This window comes from Pleurodeles waltl, chromosome 10, assembly GCF_031143425.1.
Source record: "Pleurodeles waltl isolate 20211129_DDA chromosome 10, aPleWal1.hap1.20221129, whole genome shotgun sequence".
NCBI lineage: Eukaryota > Metazoa > Chordata > Amphibia > Caudata > Salamandridae > Pleurodeles > Pleurodeles waltl.
In genome coordinates, this window is record NC_090449.1 from 145167574 (window position 1) to 145191669 (window position 24096).

Here is a 24096-nt window from a genome sequence, read left to right on the forward strand (position 1 = left end):
TTTTAGAGGGAGGGGGAGGGGTTAGGTGATGAATTTTGTATTAGTGAGGATTGGGTAGTTTTGTGAGGCTATTATGCCAAGGTTGTAATTTTGCCAGACCTGTTCTATTAAAGCGGCCTTTTACCCCTTTAAGCGAGTGTCGTGGTCATTTCATGTGTCGGCCCGATGGGGGCTTGGGGGGAGCAATGGGCTTGCCCGGTCTCCCCCCGGGCTTATCGGGCTGACGTGGTATGAACCACGATCACGAACGGGGATTGGTTGGCTGGACAGGATGGGGCGGTGGCTTAGGCGGGAGGATAAAGAGCAAGGGCTCGGTGTGGGAGGCCTCTTTGGCCGTTGTCACACCCAGTGGGCGTTTTGTTTTTGTGCCCGCCCGCCCACCCTCCCTGTAATTTTGTTAGATATTAGTGTTGCGTTCAGGTGGTTATTTGTAGATTTGAACATTACGTTTGTTAAGGAGTTTTTGTTTTGGTGGTTTGAAATTTAACTTTTGATAGAATGGGATAGGTACCAACTCTGTTTTATTTTGTTTTTCATTATGATGACAACGGCATAGATATGTGTATAAGGGGGGGGTGGTTTTTTATTTTTGCCGCTGATAGGCGGGTCTGGTGGGGTTTTCTATGTTTAATAAAGTGGCCTTTTGGGGGGGAAGGGGTAGATCAGAAAGATGAGAGGGCAGGGAGTTTGCACAGACAAGGGGAACTGGAGAAGGTGACTGCAGGACACATGGGTCAATGGTTGGTCGAGTCAAGGTGGGGATGGGACAAGAGGTAGTGCAGTGGGGTCATTTTAGAGGGAGGGGGAGGGGTTAGGTGATGAATTTTGTATTAGTGAGGATTGGGTAGTTTTGTGAGGCTATTATGCCAAGGTTGTAATTTTGCCAGACCTGTTCTATTAAAGCGGCCTTTTACCCCTTTAAGCGAGTGTCGTGGTCATTTCGGGCCGTATTTATACTCTGGTTGCGCCGAATTTGCGTCGTTTTTTTCGACGCAAATTCGACGCTAAACTAACGCCAACTAACGCCATATTTATACTATGGCGTTAGACGCTTCGGGCGCCAAAGTGCCCGGAGTGGGCGTCATTTTTTAGCGTGAACCCCTTCCTTGCGTTAATGATATGCAAGGGAGGCGTTCCCGTCTTAAAAAATGACTCCCAGGCCTTTACGTGGTATTTATACTCCCGGGCAAAAATGACGCCCGGGAGTGGGCGTGGCCAAAAACGGCGCATTTGCGCCGCTTTTTAACGCCTGGGTCAGGCATGGCGTTAAGGGACAAGTGGGCTCAAAATGAGCCCAGAGTGCCCTCCCCTGCCCCCAGGGACCCCCCCTGCCACCCTTGCCCACCCCAGGAGGACACCCAAGGACGGAGGGACCCACCCCAGGGACATTCAGGTAAGTTCAGGTAAGTATTTTTTTTTTTTTTTTAAATAATTTTTTTTGGCATAGGGGGGCCTGATTTGTGCCCCCCTACATGCCACTATGCCCAATGACCATGCCCAGGGGACATAAGTCCCCTGGGCATGGCCATTGGGCAAGGGGGCATGACTCCTATCTTTACAATGATAGGAGTCATGTTGATGGGGGATGGGCGTCGTTAAAAAATGGCGCAAGTCGGGTTACGACGATTTTTTCGACGTAACCTGACTTGCCCCATTTTAAGACGCCCATACGCCATTTTCCCCCTACGCCGGCGCTGTCTGGTGTACGTGTTTTTTTTCCACGCAAACCAGGCAGCGCCGGTCTGCTTGCGCCGGCTAACGCCATTCCATAAATACGGCGCCCGCATGGCGCTTCAGAATGGCGTTAGACGGCGCTAAATTTTTTGACGCTAAACTGCGTTAGCGCAGTTTAGCGTCAAAAACTATAAATATGGGCCTTCATGTGTCGGCCCGATGTACAGAGTGGTGTGAGGCCGGGCTGGGATCAGGGCCTCCGGGAGACCGAAGGGAGAACTGGCCAGTGATGTGGAGTAGGACACCTGTTATGTTTAGTTCTTATCTCGTGCGTTGTGTGCGCTGCAGAATGTGCGTGTCCTGACATTCCGGAGGCGGCAGTTACTGCGCTCCCTCTGGTATGGCTGGACACTAGGTCATGTCGCAGCAATAAATACTTACTCAACCATCTCTACTGCGTGGACATTGGCTTTCCTATTCACCACACCACCCCACAACATAGCGGGCAGGCAAGTCCAGGCGCAACCGGCCAGTGAGAAGGCTGATGTCCCGCGGGCCCAGCTGTAAGAGTTGGGTGAGCAGGCCTGTCTGAGTGCTGCGGTGTGCGTAGTGGGAATGACGCCGCTCTCTGACGCCAGAGACTGGAGTGGTGTTGAGGAGATGGCAATGCGGCACCAGGGTGACCACATCAAGCTGGACAGAGGTAAACATAAGGTGCGTGCGCTACACTCTGGTTTTGTGTGCCATACCTCACAGCAAGAAGACCCATCTGCACTGGAACTATGCCCTTGGCTAAAGGAAGTGTTGCAGAGCGAGACTTTGACCACGTACTGGGGGTCCCATGAGACCTAGGATCCCATAGCACAGGAACCAAGTTGATTCCAATGAGATGGACGTAGGTCCGGCAAAGGCCTGGGCGAGTAAACCGGGTCTCCTGAGAAGACGTCTTTAAACTGGGCCGGTTCTGCAGCTGCCTCTGTGGCCTTTCTTGTGGGCTCTCTCCTGGGCTGTGCATCGCCTACATTGCCGTGGGGAAGGCTGAGAAGGGAACATGATCCATAGCCCCTCGCGGCCAAGTGGGCCGTAGACATACCCCGCTAACAGGTTGCCACAATCCAGATGACACTGCAGAAAATGTAATCAGCCTACACCTTGGGCAGGGGTGTCCACAGCTCTTGCGGAACACGACCACTGCACGTGTGGAGGACTCTCTACAGATCTGAGTGAGCTCACATCTGCTATTGAGGTGACTACGCACTGGGAGAACTACAATGGTCAAGGACAAGCCAGCTCGGTCCGCCTCAGCGCAAACACGCATGGAACAGTTTACCGCAGGCCCAAGCTCGACTCACGCAGGAGACCTGGCATTGGGTGGCCCTGGAGGGAAATTGTTGCCCGCTGGAGACCTAGCGACCATTCTTCAAGCTATCCAGACCTCCCAAACAGCGGTGGAGACAAAAATTGGGGAGGTCAGGGTTGATGTGGCACTAGTGCACCAAGATCTCTGCAACGCAATGGCAAGGATTGCAGAGGTGGAATCTAAAATATCCACTGTGGAAGACGAAATGACTGCCCTTAAGTGTCCACATTGTTAGCCCGGACATCAGTTTTGCATCGCAGGGCGGAAGACGCTGAAAATCGCTCAATGCGTAATAACATCCGCATCATTGGACTTCCAGAAAACATGGCAGCCTCCTCCCTGGCATCCTTCTTGGAAGAGTGGTTTAAATTGTGGATGCCCAGGGATCACCTCACACCATGGTTCACCATAGAGCGAGCCCATATGGCTCTGCAGGCTAGGCCTCCACTGGGCTTTCCACCAAGACAGGTGATACTTTGGTTCTTTAACTTTAAAGACAGAGATGCAGTGCTCCAGGAGGCACATGCGAAAAGTGAACTGTGCTGCGATGGTGCACAGGTCCTTATATTTCTGGACTACATGAGAGAAGTCCAAATACAAGGTAGATCCTATACAGAGGTCAAGCAAAAACTGAGAGCGATGGATATACCTTACCGTCTTCTCTTTCCCGCAAGTCTCAGAGTGGTATACAACAACAAAACTAATTTCTTTGAGACTCCCATGGTGGCATGGACGTAGATAACCGAGGAGATCCCTCTGGGGCCCCCTGGCGGTAGCTCTCTGTGGAATCAGGAGGCGATGCCAATGGACAGTCGGCTGTAGCGGCCCCTAGGCCAGCGGCAACGCACTCGCTACAGGAGGTACAGGGCACAGTATGGCTCCCGATCCAGCTCCCTCCCTGGGTCCCCTGCCAGAAGGGACCACTCAGTTGACGCTGCCTGAGCATCCAGCAAGCACTGGCCACGATGAAGCGAGGGGGAGCCGTGGGCGAGGGGGCCAACACCTGAATGCTTGGATGCCCCCAGTGACTCTGACATCCCGTAGTCCGGTATTGTGACTCTTTCACTGGGAAGGGAAGGAGGAGAGGGCGAGTAAAGCTTCAATCTAGTTACCTGTTGATATGCAACTGTCTAAAGCTTATGCTCTTTAATACAACACTATGGAAGGGTCCACCACTGCCTGCAAGAATGGTTTTGAAATCTTTCTACCTTAGAGAGTTAGATGTTTTTTAAGGGCGACAGATGCTTCCCTATGGGTAAGTATGGGGAGGGGTGGGAGTTGGGGGTGCGGGAGTTTGCACCATGCTACATGGCATTTGTTATTGCTGTTTAGAATTAATGTTTGTCTGCTTTTACTTTCTACTGCACAGGGATGTAGGCACGCGCTGCGGTATAGCTGCCACTCTGGCACACACCATGGCAATAAGCTTACTCCATTGGTTGGGGATCGGGATGGTACCCGGGAGGACCTGTGGGGAAGAACTCAGTTGACATACATCCACAGAAAGGATGGGCCCGATGCAAATTTTTTCATGGAACGTTAATGGTCTTCTAGATAAGATCAAGCGCACCGCCGTGCTCACGCACATTCACTGCCACCGACCTGACATGCTCCTGCTGCAAGAGACCCATCTTCTCAGGGACCGCTGTCCATTCTTGGCCTGTAAGGGCTTTGACAGGGTGTGCCATGCGGGGTTTGTTCATGGGTCAATAATGCTCCACCGCTCCTTTCCGATGGTAATTACCCAGGGAGAGCCACACGGACGATATGTAGTCCTGACTGAGAAAGTGGAAGGCTTCACTGTGAATGCTATTAGTGTGTATGCCCCACCAGCGGCAGTGCGCAGGGTTTTACCTGACCTCACTAACCTGCTCCTGGATCTGCCCCAAGGGGTCGCTATTCTGGGGGAAGACTTTAAGACAGTCCCTAACTCCACGCTGGACGTGACGGGATCCCCCTCAGCCTATAGACAGATCGCGGCCGCAGGACTATCGGGCTAGCTGGCGTCCATGGGGCTGTGTGATGTGTGGAGAATCTGGCATCTGCAGCGCCGTCAGTTCACGCATACTTCGGCTGCACACCATACACAATCTAGAATTGACCTTGTTTTAGTACCGGCCACAGATTGCTGCCATCTCACACACATTGAAACCCTGCCGAGGGTAATATCCGACAACGCGCCACTCAAGTTTGTAATGGGGCCTGCTCAGGCGGTGGTCCACCCTATGTGGCGCATAAATTAATGGTACCTGCAGCACAAGCCCCATGTCCAACATCTGAGAGAAACACTTCAGGAATATTTTGTTATTAATAAAGATTCAGCCTCCTCACCGGGAACTCTCTGGGGAGCGAGCAAAGCAGTGGTGCAGGGTGTGGCCAAGAGCCTCATCCTCTCTCAGGAGTGGTCCCAAACCCTACATATTACCAAATTGGATGCCGGGGCCACCCAGTTGGAGGCGGAACAAATTACACTGCTGAATGAAGCGATGGCCAGGCAACTCCTGCTGATACAGGAAGAGATCCGTGATCACTCTCTAGAGGTGGCTAAGAATCTTTGGTGTGCAGTTACTGCCAGAGTATATGGGTGGGGGGACAAAAATGGGAAGCTGCGTTACTGGTTGGCTTCACACCATCAATCATCTAGAATTATCCCTAATATTTTTAACCCACACGGAGAACCTGTCACTAAGCTACAAGAAGTGGCGGATACATTTGCCTTCTATTATGAGGTACTAAACAGGGCCTCTTCGGCGATTGACTCGGATCATGCTTGCCAATTCTTAAAGGACATTCCTTTTCCTGAGCTGCACCCTATGGAGGAAGCAATCCTGGATGACCCCATAACGAACGACGAAATAAATGAAGCAATCTCCTACCTGGGGGCGGAAAAGACTCCCGTACCTGACGGGTTTCCATCGGAATACTATAAAGTGTTTCAAGATGACCTAACGCTGCATCTTAAAGCCCTATTTGAGAAGGTTGACCGAAATGGGCTCCTTTCCGGAGGGATTAGATATGCCCACTATTGTGGTGCCTCCCAAAACTCAGCCACTGTGCTGACTACAGACCGATCTCCCTTACTAACAGTGAGGTGAAGATTTATGCCACGATTCTTGCCTCACTACTTAAGAGGGTCCTGCCATTGCTGATTCCCTATGACCAATGTGGATTTATGGTTAATCGAAGCAAGCAACATTGTATACGTCGCCTGCACAAGGTCTTATCACGACGCTACCAGTTGCCTCAAAACCTGGCCCTTTTATTTGTTGACTTCAAGAAGGCCTTTGATATCATGGACTGGGAGTTTCTCTTCTCAGTGTTACAGCGTGCTGGCCACGGGCCTAGATTCCGTCTACTGATCCGTGCCTTATACGTGAAGCCCATTGCCAGAGTGGGGGTCAATTGTATCCTATCCTCCACTTTCTTTATCTGCCGGGTAATGCGTCAGGGCTGTCCCCTCTTCTTTTTGCCCTGCCCATTGAGACTTTGGCAAAACTGATTAGAATTGACCCGTTGTATCGTGGTTCGAACTGGGAAACGCATCAGAAGATCGTGTAGCTTTGTATGCCTATGACGTCTGCGCTGTTATAAGGAGGAATCAGGGCTCAAAATGAACCCTGCCAAATCAGTGCTGGTGACCCTGGCATTATCGTGGGACTGCTACGATTGGCAGGTGGTAGGGCCTATTCGCCGGTTGAGATTCAAATATTTAGGTATATGTGTGGCCTTCCTCCCAGAGCTAACATGGTCTTTAAACCTGGCACCGTTGCTGTCTCGAATCAAGGCAGACCTGCAGCGATGGCAAGTGCTGCCATTAAACATTCTGGGCCGTGTGGCCTTATATAAGATGACGATATTGCTGCGTATTTTATATGTGCTCAAGAACTTCCCGTTTCCGATTCCATGCTCCTGGTTCCATGCATTAGATAGAACCGCAACTTCATTCTTCTGGTATGGCTTGGGACACAAGATTGTCTGCAGCACTGCCAGAGGTGGGTATACGATGGGGGGATGGGCATGACTAACCCTTATTTATACTACCGAGCGATACAGCTCCTGGTTGTGCTGACTGGTTTCATGGGGGGTGGGATGATCCGTCTTATCAGCTGGAATTAGCTACAAGTAGCTTTACACATATTCTAGACCTCCTCTATAGATCACCGCTTCCCCCGTGGGATGATCCCAGTGACTAGAGCAGTATATCTTGCATGGTGTGCGGCCCTGCTTCACACTTGATGGAACAATGTCATTACCCAGTAGACTCCCCTGTGGCACGGCAAATGCCTAAATGAATCAGCTGCACTGAGTGGGTTTGAGAGATAGAAATTGGTGGGCATTTCATAGCTGGACGATGTGTGGAGGGAGGACTTGATGCGACCCTTTCAGGATTTGCAAACCGACTTTCAACTCTCCCGCACACAATTCTTTAGATACCTACAACTCCGCCATGCCTTGAACATGCACTTATCTCGCACTGACACACTATCTGAAATGGTCCACTGGAGGCCAAATTACTAATGGGAGCACTGGGGAAAAAAGTTGTTAGAAATGGGGTCTTTGGTTGGCAGTCAGGTTACCCCCGGTACAAGCAAGGACGCTCACTCTAGTCAGAGTAAAGAAGAATCACCCTCAGTTAACCCTCGCTCACCCTCTTGGTAGCTTGGCACGAGCAGGCAAGCTTAACTTCAGAAGCAATGTGTAATGTATTTGTACCAACACACACCGTAACTCAGTGAAAACACTACAAAATGAAACAACACAGGTTTAGAAAAATAGGTAATATTTATCTAAACAAAACAAGACCAAAATGACAAAAATCCGAAATACACATTTCAAGTTATGAACTTAAAAACAAAAAGAGTCTTAAATCCTTTGTAAAACAGTGAGAACGCTGTTAGCGCACAAAAGTACCTAGGTAGTGTCAAAATAAAGCCGTACGGGCGAGTGTGTGTCGGAAAAGTCCAGCGATGCGTCAATTTCTCACTCGCAAGCCAGAACAGGCTTCGTTCCCCCTCCAGTCGGGTCAGCGTGTGTTGTTTCTTCTCTCCCGGAAGAGGGCGATGCGTCGATCTAAACGGGCACCTCTGGTCCGGGCAGGCTTTGGGTTGATTTTCCACGCCCAGTGATGTTGCGTTGAAATCCGGTCACACGGTGTCAAGAAACTGCGCTGCGTGGGGGCTTGCATCGTTAACCGCAGCCACCGCAGGTGATGTACGTCATTTCTCCAGCTGCGTTGCGTCGATCTTCCAGCCATGACGCAGGTGGAGCTTCGATGTTAGCCGCGAGGTCGGCGGCGTGTCCTTTTTCAGCGGCGAGGTGTGTGGTACGTCAAAAGTTTCCCCGCACGGCAGTCTTTGCGTGGATTTCTATCCTTTTCCACCAGCTGCACCTTGCAAGGGCCCAGAGACAGGATAGGGCACCACTTGGCAGGCAGGACTGTCAGCAGAAAGCCCAAGTGCTGGAAGGGAGAAATGTTCGATGTCCCTGAGAGTTCAACAACTGGAGGCAAGCTCAGTTCAAGCCCTTGGAGATTCTTCACCAGTGGGAAGTCACACAAAAGTCAGTCTTTGTCCTCTCTCAGGCAGAATCAGCTACTGCAGGCCAACCCAGCAAAGCACAGTCACAGGCAAAAGGGCAGTACTCCTCCTCCAGCTTCCAGCTCTTCTCCTTGACAGAGGTTCCTCTTGGTTCCAGAAGTAATCTGATTTTTAGGGGTTTTGGGTGCTCCTCTTATACCCCTTTCTGCCTTTGAAGTAGGCCTACTTCAAAGAGAAGTATCTCTTGTTTTCAAGATCCTGCCTTGCCCAGGCCAGGCCTCAGACACACCAGGGGGTTGGAGACTGCATTGTGTGAGGGCAGGCACAGCCCCTTCAGGTGTAAGTGACCACTCCTCCCCTACCCTCAGCCCAAATGGCCCATCAGGATATGCAGGCTACACCCCAGCTCCCTTTGTGTAACTGTCTAGAGGAGCAGTTCAAATAGCCCAACTATCAAACTGACCCAGACAGGGAATCCACAAACAAGCAGAGTCACAGAGTGGTTCAATCAAGGAAATGCCTAGTTTCTAAAAGTGGCATTTTCAAACTCACAATCTAAAATCCAACTTCACTAAAATATGTATTTTTAAATTGTGAGTTCAGAGACCCAAAACTCCACATGTCTATCTGCTCCCAAAGGTAATCTCCACTTTATTAATATTTAAAGGCAGCCCCCATTTTAACCTATGAGAGAGATTGGCCTTGCAACAGTGAAAACTGAATTTGGCAGTATTTCACTGCCAGGGCATGTAAAACACATAAGTACATGTCCCACCTGTAACATACACTGCACCCTGCCCATGGGGCTACCTAGGACCTACCTTAGGGGTGCCTTACATTTAGAAAATGGGAAGGTTTAGGCCTGGCAAGTGGGTAAACTTGCCTAGTCGACCTGGCAGTTTAAAACTGCACTCACAGTCACTGCAGTGGCGGGTCCGAGCCATGTTTACAGGGCTACCAATGTGGGTGGTACAACCAGTGCTGCAGGCCCACTAATAGCATTTGATTTACATGTCCTGGGCACCTCTAGTGAACTTTACTAGGGACTTACTAGTAAATCAAATATGCCAATCATGGATAAGCCAATGTACACATACAGTTTATACAGGGAACACTTAAACTTTAGCACTGGTCAGCAGTGGTAAAGTGTCCAGAGCAAACAAAATAGCAAAGAGTCCAGCACACAGAAGCAACCTGGAAAGTAGAGGCTATGCCAATGATGCCAACTCTAACAAAAGAGGTGTCCCAAATTTACAAGATGTTACTTAACCATGCCCCGGGCAACCTGAACCATCTTAGAAATAAATGGGAGGGATGGCTGGGACCTATTGAGGAGGCATACTGGATGGATGCGCTGATGGCACCAAGACTACTGGCAGTGTCGGCAAGGTTGTGATTGGTGCAAATGTATTTTTTGTACGGGTCATACCTTTCTTCAGTCAGGCTGCATCGAGTGGGCCTCCGCCACTCTGCTCACTGTCCTCAATGCTCAGAAGAAGCTGCAGACTTCTTTCATATGGTCTGGAAATGGCCACACATCGAGGTTTATTGGGGTAGGATATTTTGTGAGCTGAATACAGTGATGGGGAGGGAGCAACAGAGGTCCCCAAAACTGGTCCTGTTGGGTGCAATGGAGGAGCTGGAGGGCTCGAGGGCTGAATGCACATTCATGGGAACCGCCCTATTGGTGGCAAAAAGAGACATTGCAGCCACTTGGAACTCCGCCACTGGCCCTTCCTTACAGAAATGGAGGCACAGAGTTGATTGGTGTGCAAGCCACGGAAAATCAGTCTATGAGGTGAGGGGTTGTCCCCATAAACTCACAAAGGCTCGGGGGAAATGGCTGGGTCTTTTCCCTTGAACACCTAAGGTTGTGTGCTCTGTGCTATACAATGGTAATGTTGAGCCGCCATACTGTCAATTTATGTTGTCTTTATGATGTTGACTTTATGCTGGCAAAACCAGAACCTGCCTGTGCATTTCTACCTCTCTCTCTTTTCCTTTTCTTTCCCTTTCTTTATATAAAACCAATAAAAGTTGTTTATAAAAAAAAAGATTACAGAGAAAAAAATAATGACAAAGGCATAGAAGTCAAAAGTCCACTATCATTCCATGTTGATTGACCACTCACTGAGAGGTGAGCATGAGTAGGCGAAGGGCAGATTTATTTTTTCAGTGACGAGGATACATCATCTCCTGCAGATTTTCCATCATCTTTCAGGTCCTGTGTTTTGGTTATCCTGCTGTCAGTGTCTCTCTATAAGCACAGACATGGGACGTGAGACCATGTCCAAACTATACACCACTAATCTTATATTTTCATCTTCCACCTATCTCTGATTTTCATCCTCTTTAGAACTGTATATTTTACCCTTCACACCCTGCTTGTCTCCCATCATCCTCCACACATCTGCTGTACCCACCACCAGTGCTCTGTCTTGTCTTCTTGGCATTCATTTAAATGCCTTCCTTTGCACACTTAGGGCTGCATTTACAAGAATCTGACGCATTGTCTCCGATGCACCAGATTTCTTGCGCTGCCCTATGACCCCCTAACGACGCCATGAATGCACTGTATTTACAATACAGAGCTCCGTGACGCATGTTTTTACAAATGCATCAAAAATTCTGATGCATCTTTGGTGTTAAACTCACGCATTATGCTACTCCAGTAATGCCAGGAGGCCCCTATTGAGAAAAGCCCTGTGTCAGTTTAACGTCTGCTCAGAGCAAGCCGTAAAATTCTGACGCAGTGAAGTCTCAGAATGATGCAGTGAACTGTAAATTTGACTGCGTCAGTTTTGCATGGCTATTTGTAGCGTGGGTCAAGTGCAGAGTACAGGAAAAAACGGAAAAGACACCGTACATCCAAATTGTAGATTCTTCTTTATTCTTTGATAAAGATCCATGACAGCAAGAGGAGTCCTGACAAGTCCAGAGCCAGAGTCAAACTGACTCTTGATTCTGGAATCTCACCAGCACTCTGATGCAATGTGGAATTGAGAACATAGAATATGGAACACAGAACAAAGTACATGAGACATAAACCAAGTAACATATTACACTATTCCCTTGGGAATGACTACCTTGCATCCATTATACATGGCGCAGGTATCACATGGCGCAATGCTTTACAAACTGATGCATTGGGCCCAAAGCATCAGTTTGTAAATGTGGAGCAGTGTAGACCACTTCTTGCACCACCGTTGCGTAAAAAAACAATGATGCAACATTGGCACAAAGGCCTTGTAAATGATTCTCTTCTATTTTTGTGTCTCCACTTCCCCCTCATAGGTTCTCGTTTTGGTCAACGTATCTGCTTAAAATAGATTGCTAAATAGAGCAGACCTTGATCGATGAATATTTCCAGCATCAAATATGCTGCATCCCTCTTATCCCAACTGCAACTTTAGCCCTAGGTTACCTGATATTAGGCATCGTCAACATTAGAAGCCATCTTTTTTGATTCTAAACCTAAAGCAGGATTTATAATCCAGAACTCTGTTACAGAGAAGTCAGGGCAAACTGAAGTTGAAAGGGGAGTCACTTTACACTGGTGGCCAATGCGACCAGTGTGCTCATAGAGCATTACCACATGCATAGCTAACAAAGATAGATATGCAGCACATCTGTGACAAGTAGGACACCAGAACAACTACAGAAAACTCTACATTAGCATCTTGTAAACAGATAATCCTGCAGTGGCGGCTGGTAATTTTAGGAGGGAGGGGGGCGGGCGGGAAGCACACTCACGCTTATTCATTCACACATGCACGAAGTCACGCACATCCATTCACAACACTCATCAACATTCAAACATACACGCACGCACCAAACATTAATTTAAAAATGCACACACGCACTTACCTTCAGCTCGGAGGTCTGAGGAGGGTTGGGACTGCTGCCTTCCCTCTCTACCTGACCTTAGGTCAGTCAATGAGGGAAAGCAGCAGTCCCAACTTCGTCACAGTGGGAGGGGGTCAGTGATACTTCTGACCCCTCCCCACTCTGTGACACTCGCCCTGGGTGCTTCAGGGCTTAAACCTGAAGCACCCAGGTCAAAGTCAATCGGTGACGCTTCCCCTCATCACCGAGGCACCTTTGCTGAGATGAGGAGGTCACGCCCATAGGAGCTGTGACCTCTTCAGCCCAGCAAAGTTCAGCTCAGGTAACCAGGAGTTTGTGCTAATTGTGTATGTCTCGCTCCTGGCTGCCTGATCTGAACATGAAGAGTGTCTGTCAGGCTGACCTTTGCTCAGCCTGACAGGCAATCTTCATGAGGGGCAAAAGGTGGGGGCGCGTGGCCCCTCCGCCCTAAAGGACGGGCTGCGGCTGCTGTCCTGTTACTATTCAGCCAGAAGTAGATGGTGCCATTTTCCTAGCTTGCACCATGATCGAGGCACACTTGCTATGCATATTGTTGTAGACTACGACGGTGGGTGTACCAGCAGTGCCCAAACAATTGAATTTCACCCGTCTCAAGCTGACATGCATCCTATTGTTGCTGAAGCAGCAGTCCACACAGTGAGACTTTTTGATGTAACAACCATCTGTCTAGCTGCATTCTCCCTCTACAGCTTCTCAAGCGCCTCAGAGGATGATATCAGGGGATCCTGAGAAAAGATGTGAGGAGATCCTGAGACAAGGATGTCAGGGGATCTGCTTTGAAGAAAGAAGGGTGGAAATGCTGTCAGAGATTCTACAGCTTTATGGCCCTTTCTAGCTAATTCCTCAACTTGTCTGAGGAGCCTGTCGTATACATGTTGAAGGTGTCACTTGTGGTGAGGCTATGCTTGCTCAATTGGAGGGAGTGGGCACAATTCTCTGTGTGTTACAGTTGTGTGGTCTCGGTAGTTGTTTCGGGTGGTGGACCAGGTCAAGCAGATATGGGTCCTTTGTGAGAAGTCTGGGGAGAGTGGGACAAAATAAAACTGCAACAATGTGGCAAAAACAAAATAGTGTGCTGTGAAAATGCCACTTTTTGTTTTGCACAAATGGCTAATCGATGCTGTTATAGCCTGTGGAATTTGGTTGCAGGATTGTGTAGAGAGTTCCAGGGTCGTTTTCTGTTAGTCTGTGGGAATGGAAACCAATGGTGCTCCCCAAGCTTTGTGGATCAAGGTAATGAGTCCAATCACCCTGCACACCGCAAGACCATCTTGCTAATCCATAGAATTAACTTTTAGCACTATGTAAACACCTGTTTCAGCCAAAAAGGTTCTGTTTGGGATGCGTAGAAGTGGACTTCTTGGTATGTGCAGTCCCACTGAAGGAATCAATAGGATGCCCATTCTGTTTTTGGGCACCCCAGTGAAGATAATCCCCTAACCTGGAGATTCGCAGGGTTTCACCCTTCCACACTGCTGTGCATTCACAGCATGACGATGAAGAAACCAGGGGATTTCTCACATCCCTGGGGTGCAGGCAGCTCCTAATTTGTGTTTGAGGGCGAACAGTATTATTACAATCACAAAGATGTATTGGCATGCTAATCTTCATCCTGATGTTCTTCTGCCATGGCCTGGTCACTTATATAATTGAGAAGTCAGTCTCCTTGTTGACACAGCAGGAGAGTGGCAGGTGTTGGAGTGGGGATCTCAGGTAAAATCAGGATGAAGGAAAACATTAGTTACAATTTATTAGTTAATTCAATCAATAAATCATAAGAAAATACAATGAGCGCATTCCATAAAGGAAAGAATCCCTGTCCTGGGAACGGGAATGAAAAGGCTTCAGTTCTGAAAACCCATAAGAGGTCTGATTCGAGAGAGGGATCATAAGCATGAAGCTTTAGCATCAAAAGTCAGCTCAATTGTTCCGAATCAATCAAAGCAGAACTTCTTATGAAGAGAGGTCCAAGTCAGAAGCGTCTCCAGCAACAGACAAAGATGTCTGGGTAAGTGAGAAAATGAGAATAATAGCCAGCCGTAAGCAAGCAAGCTACTTTAGGAACACACACTGACATAGACAAACACATATTTTTAATGTTGCTTTTCATCGTTTCTTCTTGATTCCGTCAGCCAATCAGCTTTTGATGCGCCCATGGGAACACATTCACTCCTCGTCTTCTCATCAAAGCACAATGAATCTTAGATGGCAGAGTGGATTGAAATAATATCTTATCAAAAAACATATTTTTTCACACTTTCTCATGATTCATTCCCTTAGAAATGTTGCATCCCCATGTGTGAACTTCTTCATTACCTCACTAAATAACAAGTCTTTATTCATTAGTTAACAGTGATTTTTGTGTATGTAGAAACATCTGCAGAATCATAAGAAAACATTTTATGCAACTACTCTCCATTATGTAAAACATTCTTATGGAAAGGTCAAGAAATAAACCTTTTGTGCTTTGCTAGCATTCTTTAGTCATGTGAGCCTGTCAGACAATATTTCTCTTAACTATTCAGGCCTAACACGAGTAAATATGGTTGACTACTACAATTTTTGCATTTAAAATATTTATTTTGCACTAGTTCAGCACATTATATTGGCATTATTTTCTCAACATAATAAAACACAGCAGCATGAACAATAGTGCAGGAGCAGCTTGCGGTGCTAAATAGGGGCAGAGCGGCGTGCGCTGGGAAATTGATAATAAAAAAAAACTTTCCTGTATCGTCGCTGCCATCACTACTCCGCTGTTCCTCTCCTGCAGACAGGCACAGGCTCCCAGCCTGCCTGCGGCCAATCCTGATACTACTCAGAGCAGTTAGGCTTGGCTGGGAGCACCCAGCCAGGGCGCTCCAAGGCAGACTGGGAGCCTGTGCCTGCTCTCTTCAGCCGGCAACAGAGTGCCGTGCTGGAGAGACACTACTGCGCATGTGTGTTTGGCCGGCCTGACACTACCAGCCAAACATACATGCACTGTGAGGGGGAGTGCTGTGCCCTCCTCCTCAGTGCTTGTCACAGCCTGTGGCCCGCCCCTTTTACCAAAAAACCATAATAAACATAGTTTATTATGGTTTTTTGGTAAAAAGGTTGCTAGCGGAGGAGCCGCGCCTGCAATAGTGATATTAAGACCTTAATGTACGAGGAACCTCCACTCAGGTCTAAGCAGGGGCCTCCTTGCTCTTACACTAATTCTAACATTGGAAACATTTTTAAATAGTTTTGGGTACTTCTTCTCTTTTCACAAAAAAGGTACCTATCACATATCCTGTAGTAATAGGGGAACGTTGGTTTCACATTCTTACATCTGCTACATTAGATCTCCATTCTATCTCCATGCGATATTTGATGTCAGTGACTGATTAAATGAACCTGGCCTCTGTAAGAGATACGCCCGATCTGTCGAATGCAGTGTCAGACTGGTCTATAGGGCAATCAGGCAGTGCCCGATGGGCTGGTCTGACAGATCAGTGTGTTGACCAGTTTTTTAGCAGTTGTGGGCTCGTTTTATGGCAAGGGGTGACAGTGTTAACTGTTAATTTCTCCGATATTACCACTGTTTAGTTATCTGCTTCGCTAATGGGGTGACTTTTATTTAGGCGCCCGGGCCTATTTTTTGTCCCAGTCCGACCCTGGTCGAATGACTTGAATCTCACAGGTAAATCAAATAAAAAGATTCAGCCTAGTTCAATACGATGTGCCCCTAGAATCTAGGCTATCTTTGTCACATAATGGCTGCATTTATTTATTTATTTTTGCAATTTTATATATTGTCAGCCAGATCTAGTTGCACACCAGAATGCCTTTTCGAAGCACCTACAGTGTCATACCTACTGTATATAAAATATTAAATACTGAGGAGAGTATTTACATAATTATTTCTGCAATTTTATATATTGCGAATCAGATACAGTTAGATAGCAGAGCACTTAATATGGGTACCTACAGTGTCATACATATATAAAATGGAAAGTATCGGAGAGAGTCAAACAAGGGACTAAACAGGGCAAGGTGTAAGTCTCGATCACATGATCGGCTTGTACTATAAGCATCTGGACTGCAAAAGGAAATATCAAATAAATACAATTTGTCCGAATTGCTGTATTTGAGATCAATATTTACACAAATGTGTCTCTATCCTGAAAATAAGAATGTATACGCAACTATCTCCTGTTGTGACGCGATCGTCAATAAAGCCAGACAGATTTCACACAAAAAACACGTTTTTGACCTTCACCTTCTGTTGACCTTTCTGGGACAGTGACAGAGCTGGGAACAGCACATTGGGGTCCCCGCCCCAGGCATACCAACCTTGTTCTACCACTTAAGGTGGGATCCGGGTCACTGTTGTCATTTTCTGCTTTCCTGTTGTCCATTGAAATGACATTGAAAGAGAAGCATAAAGAATTCATGACTAAAAATAGGATTTGCCCTGTCACAGTCGGTTAATTCAATCCAAGGTTTGAAGCCATTTAAAAGGACTGAGCATTGCCGCAGTGAGAAGCTCAACCTGCCTTTAGTGAAGGACCTCTGGGAGCACCGGCCTCCAGAATGGGTATGAAAGGACTTCTGGGTGCCCGACCTCCAGAATGGGTATGGCAAGTATGTATCCAAGCAAAAAGCATCATCTATTAACCCTAAATGTTTAAGCATTATTAGCAAACCAGGAGACGTGAGTCTCTCTTCTGTTTTCGTTGCTAACCAAGGGTTCTAATCTTTGCCTCCAGGCTTCAGCACATGACCATAATTGTTAGGATTCTGGGCAAAACTCTGTACCTTCCTGTGAATCAAACTGTAAACATGTCATGTGAACATGAAAACATCCGCGGTGATGTGTGATGCTAGTTTGATCCATAGCAGCCTGCTTTCTGCAGCCCAGTGTCAACAAGACACTACTTAACACAGTCTTCCATTAACAGGCTGCTCACGTCGAGGATGCTTTTTCCGCAATAAAAGTCTTCTGTGAAGCTCCTTTGACCAATGAGAATGTCATGTCAAATCCCTAAAAATTAAAAAAATCACTATGTTCAGTTCAGCACAGTTACCTTTACAGGTTTTGTTACTGATTTCGCTTCAGCTGTTTCGGGTTATAGGCAAAAACAAAGTAATCTCTGAGAATGCACCATATTTACATTAACATTATTTTAAAATATGTCTGAAACCCACAAAAAAGCATTTTGGTTAGTTTAAGGCAATGTTCACGAACATGGCAGAATGGCTAAAAGCCCATCGCCATTTGTTGGTGGGCGTCATTAGTCGCTCCACCGTGGACGGGGTGGGGTGTCCTGAGATGGGTTGTCCCCCCTTAAATATGGCCGAGTGCCGGATAAGCCCCCTCTTTGTCCCCTGATGGGCTGCAACGCAGAGGTCGCTTACTGAGTCTTAGAACAGATCTACATTAGAGCCCATTGTAGCCAAATAACGGCACTAATTCTTGAGGGCACTAAGTTGCCCAGTTGGCTGCCTCCTTTGGGAGAAGCCTTGCAGGGGTGAGGCTGGTTGGATGGGTGGCTGACCTGCTGGTGGGCCTACAAGACCGGCCAAACCTCGGGTACCCATGAGATTTTATTATGTTATGTGGGGTGTGACCAAGATTCACGGGATGGCCCGGCATGGACCAATGCGCTATGCGGTCTCTGGAGCTGTCAGAAATGTCACTTTATCTCAAATGGTCTTTCTGCACTATGCTGCCCCCAAATGGGGATGTAAATAGGATACGTGCAATTCCGTATTCATGTTTGCTGTGTATAGTGCTATATTTTCTATTGTGTAATGTTATTGATGGAGGTGGTTGTTATTCCACCTTGTTTCATGTGAAGTAAATTTACTATGTCCTATCCCAAGGAGTTGAGTCTGTTGCCTTTGTGGGGGGAGAGAGGATTGCGCAGTTGGTAAGGGTGGTTGACCCCATCCCCATTGCACAAGTGAGCACACTATGGGGGTCATTCCGACCCCGGCGGGCGGCGGGATCCGCCCGCCTAGCGGAACCGCCGAATGACCGCACCGTGGTCAAAAGACCGCAGCGGGCATTCTGGCTTTCCCGCTGGGCCGGCGGGCGACCGCCAAAAGGCCGCCCGCCAGCCCAGCGGGAAAACCCCTGCAACAATGAAGCCGGCTCCGAATGGAGCCGGCGGAGTTGTAGGGGTGCGACGGGTGCAGTGGCACCCGTCGCGATTTTCACTGTCTGCATAGCAGACAGTGAAAATCTTTGTGGGGCCCTGTTAGGGGGCCCCTGCACTGCCCATGCCAGTGGCATGGGCAGTGCAGGGGCCCCCAGGGGCCCCACGACACCCGTTCCCACCATCCTGTTCCTGGCGGTAAAAACCGCCAGAAACAGGGTGGCGGGAAGGGGGTCGGAATCTCCATGGCGGCGCTGCAAGCAGCGCCGCCATGGAGGATTCCCTGGGCCAGGGCAAAACTGGCGGGAAACCGCCGGTTCCCCTTTTCTGACCGCGGCTTTACCGCTGCGGTCAGAATGGCCCAGGAAACACCGCCAGCCTGTTGGCGGTGCTTCCGTGGTCGTTGACCCTGGCGGTCGGTGACCGCCATGGTCAGAATGACCCCCTATATGATCGGCAGGAATTTCTCAGAAACTTTTTCGACACACAGCCATCTTTACCCTTCTCATTTAACTGTGAACCTTAACGTGTTCGTAAATCAAAACGCAGGAAACAATACAAATGTGTAGTTTAACAATACAAAAATATATCAGTGGGAAATGCTGTCTATAGTGTAACAAATAATGAGCAAAAAAACACAGCATAGCAGGAGAAACACTCTTGATTTATGCAGATAGGAGCAGGGCTTAGGCTTGCATCCTGTCACAGACCCGTCCCCTGCTTGCCCTCCAGATCGGACTATGAAAAGCAGCTGAGCCTTAACTCCCTACTTGCTTGGCCAGCACCAGAGGGTTTGCAAACACATCACGGCCTTAACACAGGGGCATGGTATATACTGTATATGAAAAAACATATGCGCCTATGCTTGGATGGATTGCTGTGTCGTGTCTTGGCCACACACCGATTCAATTCCCATGCCTAGCCAAAGAGAAGAGAAAAAATGGAAAGGCAAAAGAGTTAGAAGTGCCAAGCTACACCACTTTTCAAAACACCAAGGTCCATATTTACTATGGTTTTCCGTCAAGGGTTGTGTCACTTTTGCGGCACAGCCCTGACGCGAAATCATTTTTAGCATTTACTAAGACAAGCAAAGCCACTTTGCATGACTGTGCTTACTTTAGTAAATATAAAGTCATGAAAAGTAGCACGTAGCGCTGCCTTGCTCTATGCTGTGTCCAGTAGGTCTTACATGGGAGGAACATTGGTGATTAATTTTGACGCAAACACAGATTTACAAAGACTTCTAAACCTGGGTTTGTGCCAAAATGATGCACCTACCCGACGGAGGCTTGTTACTTCCCCTCTTTTTATGTGTACTGGATTCCTGAGCACACATAGAAAGCGGATTGTGCCTCTAAGGATTGTATTTGTGCTGCAAGGTGTCATTTGCTCCTCAAAATCAATCCTGCCTGTAACACAGACACCTTGCACTGTGATGTAAATGTCTCTGCTTTGGCGCTAGGCAATGCACCAGCGCAAGAGAGCAGAAATGCTCCATGTCTTTGTAAATAATGTTTTTTTCCGCTCTCTTCCTTTCGTGCAATACAGCAGAGCAAGCTCCCCTTCTGCGCTGAGCAGTGTTGCGTCAAATAATATCAAGGTCATAAATGTTTATTAAGGAAAATAATTTCTGTAAAAAATGCAGCCAACACTAAAAACATGCAACATTAAAAACAACAACTTTTTAAAAATTGTAAAACCCAAATAAACATAGCAATCACTTCATCAAATAAAAAATAATAATTATCAGAAACAATCTTTTCTTCGTGTGAAATAATAGTAACTATGCCCCAAGACTGAAATAAATAAAAAATTAAAAGGCTCTTAATGTTATTTCAAAGTTGATCATTTTTCTGCAGGGGGGAAGATACGCAGAGAAGGTTATTTTGTTATCATTTGTTTTTATTGTCTGTGGGGGATGTTATGTCCAATAGACCACTTGACTCTTTACCGTCCTGGTCTTCCTCAAGCACCAGAGGATTGAAGGTGCCACTTTCCCTGTCCATGTTGGGCCCACAATGTTCCTACGGTGAACAAAAAGCAAAATTGTCTCTCAATCTGCCAATAACTGTCCTGGTGTCCTGCTCTCATGTCCTAACCAATGACTGTGTCAGCTGTCCCATTACTAATTGACCCAAACAATTGAGGGTCTCTGACACTGGTGTAGCTGCCAGTTACTCTGTTCTCCTTCCCTTGCTACATCTGGAAAGGACTGGTGAAGCAGACAGTTGCTTCAGTTCAATGTTCATGACTGTGAACACAGCACCAGGTCAGCTGTTGCTTTCCTCCTTTTTTCTGTCCTTACATATTTCATTCATTTTCACATTGCAATGTGTAATAATATTGATTGTCCCAAATTATTTTTAATAAAGCATTTAAAAAATGTGTTTTGTCTTTTTCTATCTTTTTTCAAGCCACAAAGTGCTACCATAGAACCAATCACAGGAGGGCCTTGCACTCCGGCTCAATAGTATACAAAGCTCAAGAGTATATAGTTCTAGCTTGAAAGCTTTAAAAAAATATGAGAAACTATCCAGAAGTCCTGAATTGAATGACCCAGTAGCCTTACTGTTTTTTTTTTTAAATGTGTGGTGGGCTGATGCACTCCAGACGCACCCCGCAACATTTAAAAAAAGGTTGTTGTGCCCATGCCCCTTCTTGGGACACCCGCAGCAAGAAAATTCATCTTTTAAATAAGCCTTAGGCAATTATGGAGTCCACCTTGCGGAGGAGTGAATATTAAATGAATACTTGTTTTTTTAACAGTTTGAAAAATGTTAGGGGTGCCCCGGTGCCCACCCAGGGCACCAACATCATGATTTTACTTTCAGAGATGCGGGGCGAGTCCAATGGCCTTTTTGGCCTCTGCCTGCTCCCCAGTCACTACCATGATGGGAGTCGACCATTTTCTTATATATATTTTTTTTTAGATGGGTGCTTACCCAGGGCTCCCACAGACACAGAAACATTGGGTGTCCATGGGGTAAGCCCCCGCAGCACCTGCCATTTTCTCTGCCTAGAGCTTGCAGCTTTTACAATTTTAGTGGGTGCCTCAATGCTCTCCTGGGACACCCACAAGCAAGCCTTTATTGAAGAAAGACTCAGGACCCCATGGTTCATGCCATCTCCCCTGGAGGGAACTGGCCACCTTTTACATTTTTGCTGGTTGGCCCTGTGCCCCCACAAGCAAGCTTTTGCTCAAGCCATGGATGCATCCCTTGGCCCCCCTGCCCCCACTGGCGGGAGACGGACACTTTTTAAATTTTTGGTGGGTGCCCTCTTGTCTGCATGCGTCCCTCTCCTTATTTGAATTATAGGTCCCAGGGAATAGGAGTCATCACTGGGGCCTGTTTAAGGCTCAGGAGGTGGGCTGCACTCCCACTCCCTATCATATGTGTACCATCCCAGGGGATGGGGTGCCTGGGGCCTACCCAAATCTCGGGGAAAGGGGCCACATGCCCACCATCAGGCTTAGAGGGGTAAGGTAACCCTACCCTGCACCTTTGCTTTTTTAATCTTTTTTCCATGGCTATGAACTCAGTCACAAGTCCTAAAATGGCTGCCACCACATCTTTGCTGATGTGGTGGCAGCCACTTAGATCTTACATTAAGATCTCTAATCTCCGTGGAATGTCAAGGGCATGAAATTTACAAAATGTTTAGCCTTAATTTCTCAAAAACTACAGAACACATTTACTCCAAATCACAAGAAACATGCTTTCTGGATCAAGATCTTGAATTCTGCCAAATTGGGTGCAATTCTGATTAGCTTCTTAAGCTGGAAAAATTATTGGGGAAACCGTATTTTGGAACCCACACTTTTTCTCAGCCCCGGATACCGGACCATCCAGAAACTGGAAAGTTTTGCGAAGCTTTGTCTAATGGCACTAAAGTTATATGCAAACCCAAAAATGTTTTTTCTTTGGAAACGTGGTCATAACTATAACTACCCAGTGGTGACTATCTGTCTATCTATCTATCTATCTATCTATCTATCTATCTATCTATCTATCTATCTATCTATCTATCTATCTATCTATCTATCTATCTATCTATCTACCTATCTATCAGGTGGTTGCAGGGATGTTATAATCAATTTAAAACACCTTACTTAGAAACCCACTGAAAAAACTAAAGGTGATCTCATTGGAGATGTCAGCAGTATTGCCATCGGTGATGTCACTGACCACGTCACAAGTGATGTAATATGTGAGGTCATAAGCAGTGCATACGGTGACCCAAGTTATACTTAGCTCAGATTACCTTAACTCCTGAATTTCTATAGTTCTGTGTGTGTAAAATCTGAGCCAAACTATAATGTCCCTGTAACCTTGGTTTTTTTTCAGTGACTTTCTAAGGTTTTTTAAATTCTATTTCTTAACTATAGTGTTCTTTTAATCGTCGTTGTCACTGTAACCTTAGTTTTTTCGGTGAATTTCACTTTTTTAATATAAATCATACTATAATTTCATCAATACGTTCAATTTAGTAATATACATTTTTACAAGTTTATAAAAATATATTTTATTAACATACTCATTCTTGTTATACCTTTTAAAAGTAACAATTAACAAAACAATGCAAGGTAACTTATGTAAAAGTTCTATAAATGCAATACACCAAGTCTTTGTTTTTTTTGTATTCATTTTTTGGATCCACGGATCCGCTGAGCTGTCACCACAAATCAGCTGCAATTCTAGAAACACACCCAAATATCAACTGCTCATTGGCCATATGGCAGAGGCACTAAAAATGTTATCTGTTGCCCATTTTATGGATGCTGGCAACAAGCATAATACCTAATTGTTTTTTTTCACCTCACCATTCTATCTTCCATTCCTCTTTAAACACAAGTAGATGTCTGAAAAGAAAATATAGAATACATTTACCTTTATATTACATGCTATTTAAGCAAGTGAGTAGCTACATAATGGGTTATGTCTGTGTGAAACAGGCTGTGTAAGTGTCTGAGTATGGGTGTATAAGGGGGTATATGAGTGGTTGTACAGATGGGTGACTGGGTGTGTCAGTGGTTGAGTGGATACATGAGCGGCTGTATCAGTGCCTCCATGGGTGTGTCACTGAACGTGTAAGTAGCTGTGTGGGTGTGTGACTGAGTTTGTTAGTGACTGTATGGGTGTCTAAATGGGTATGTAAGAGACTGAATGGATTGGTAGCTGGCTGTGGCTGTATCAGTGGGTGTCTGGGTGTGTAACTGTGTGCAAGTGGCTCTGTTAGTGGCGTATATACCAGGGGCCACATGTAGCAAAACTTGGTTTTGCGACTCGGAAATTGCGACGCCGAGCGACTCGCAATTTCCGAGTCGCAAAACCATATGCAGAAAGGTGTCTCAGACACCTTCTGCGAGTCGCTATGGGTTTGCAAAGACCCACCTCATTAATATTAATGAGGTGGGTCGCAAATTGCGGCCCCATAGCGACTATGGGCACTCACTGATATGGAGGCCTGCTGTAGTCAGCAGACCTCCATGTCCGTGACTGCTTGTAAATAA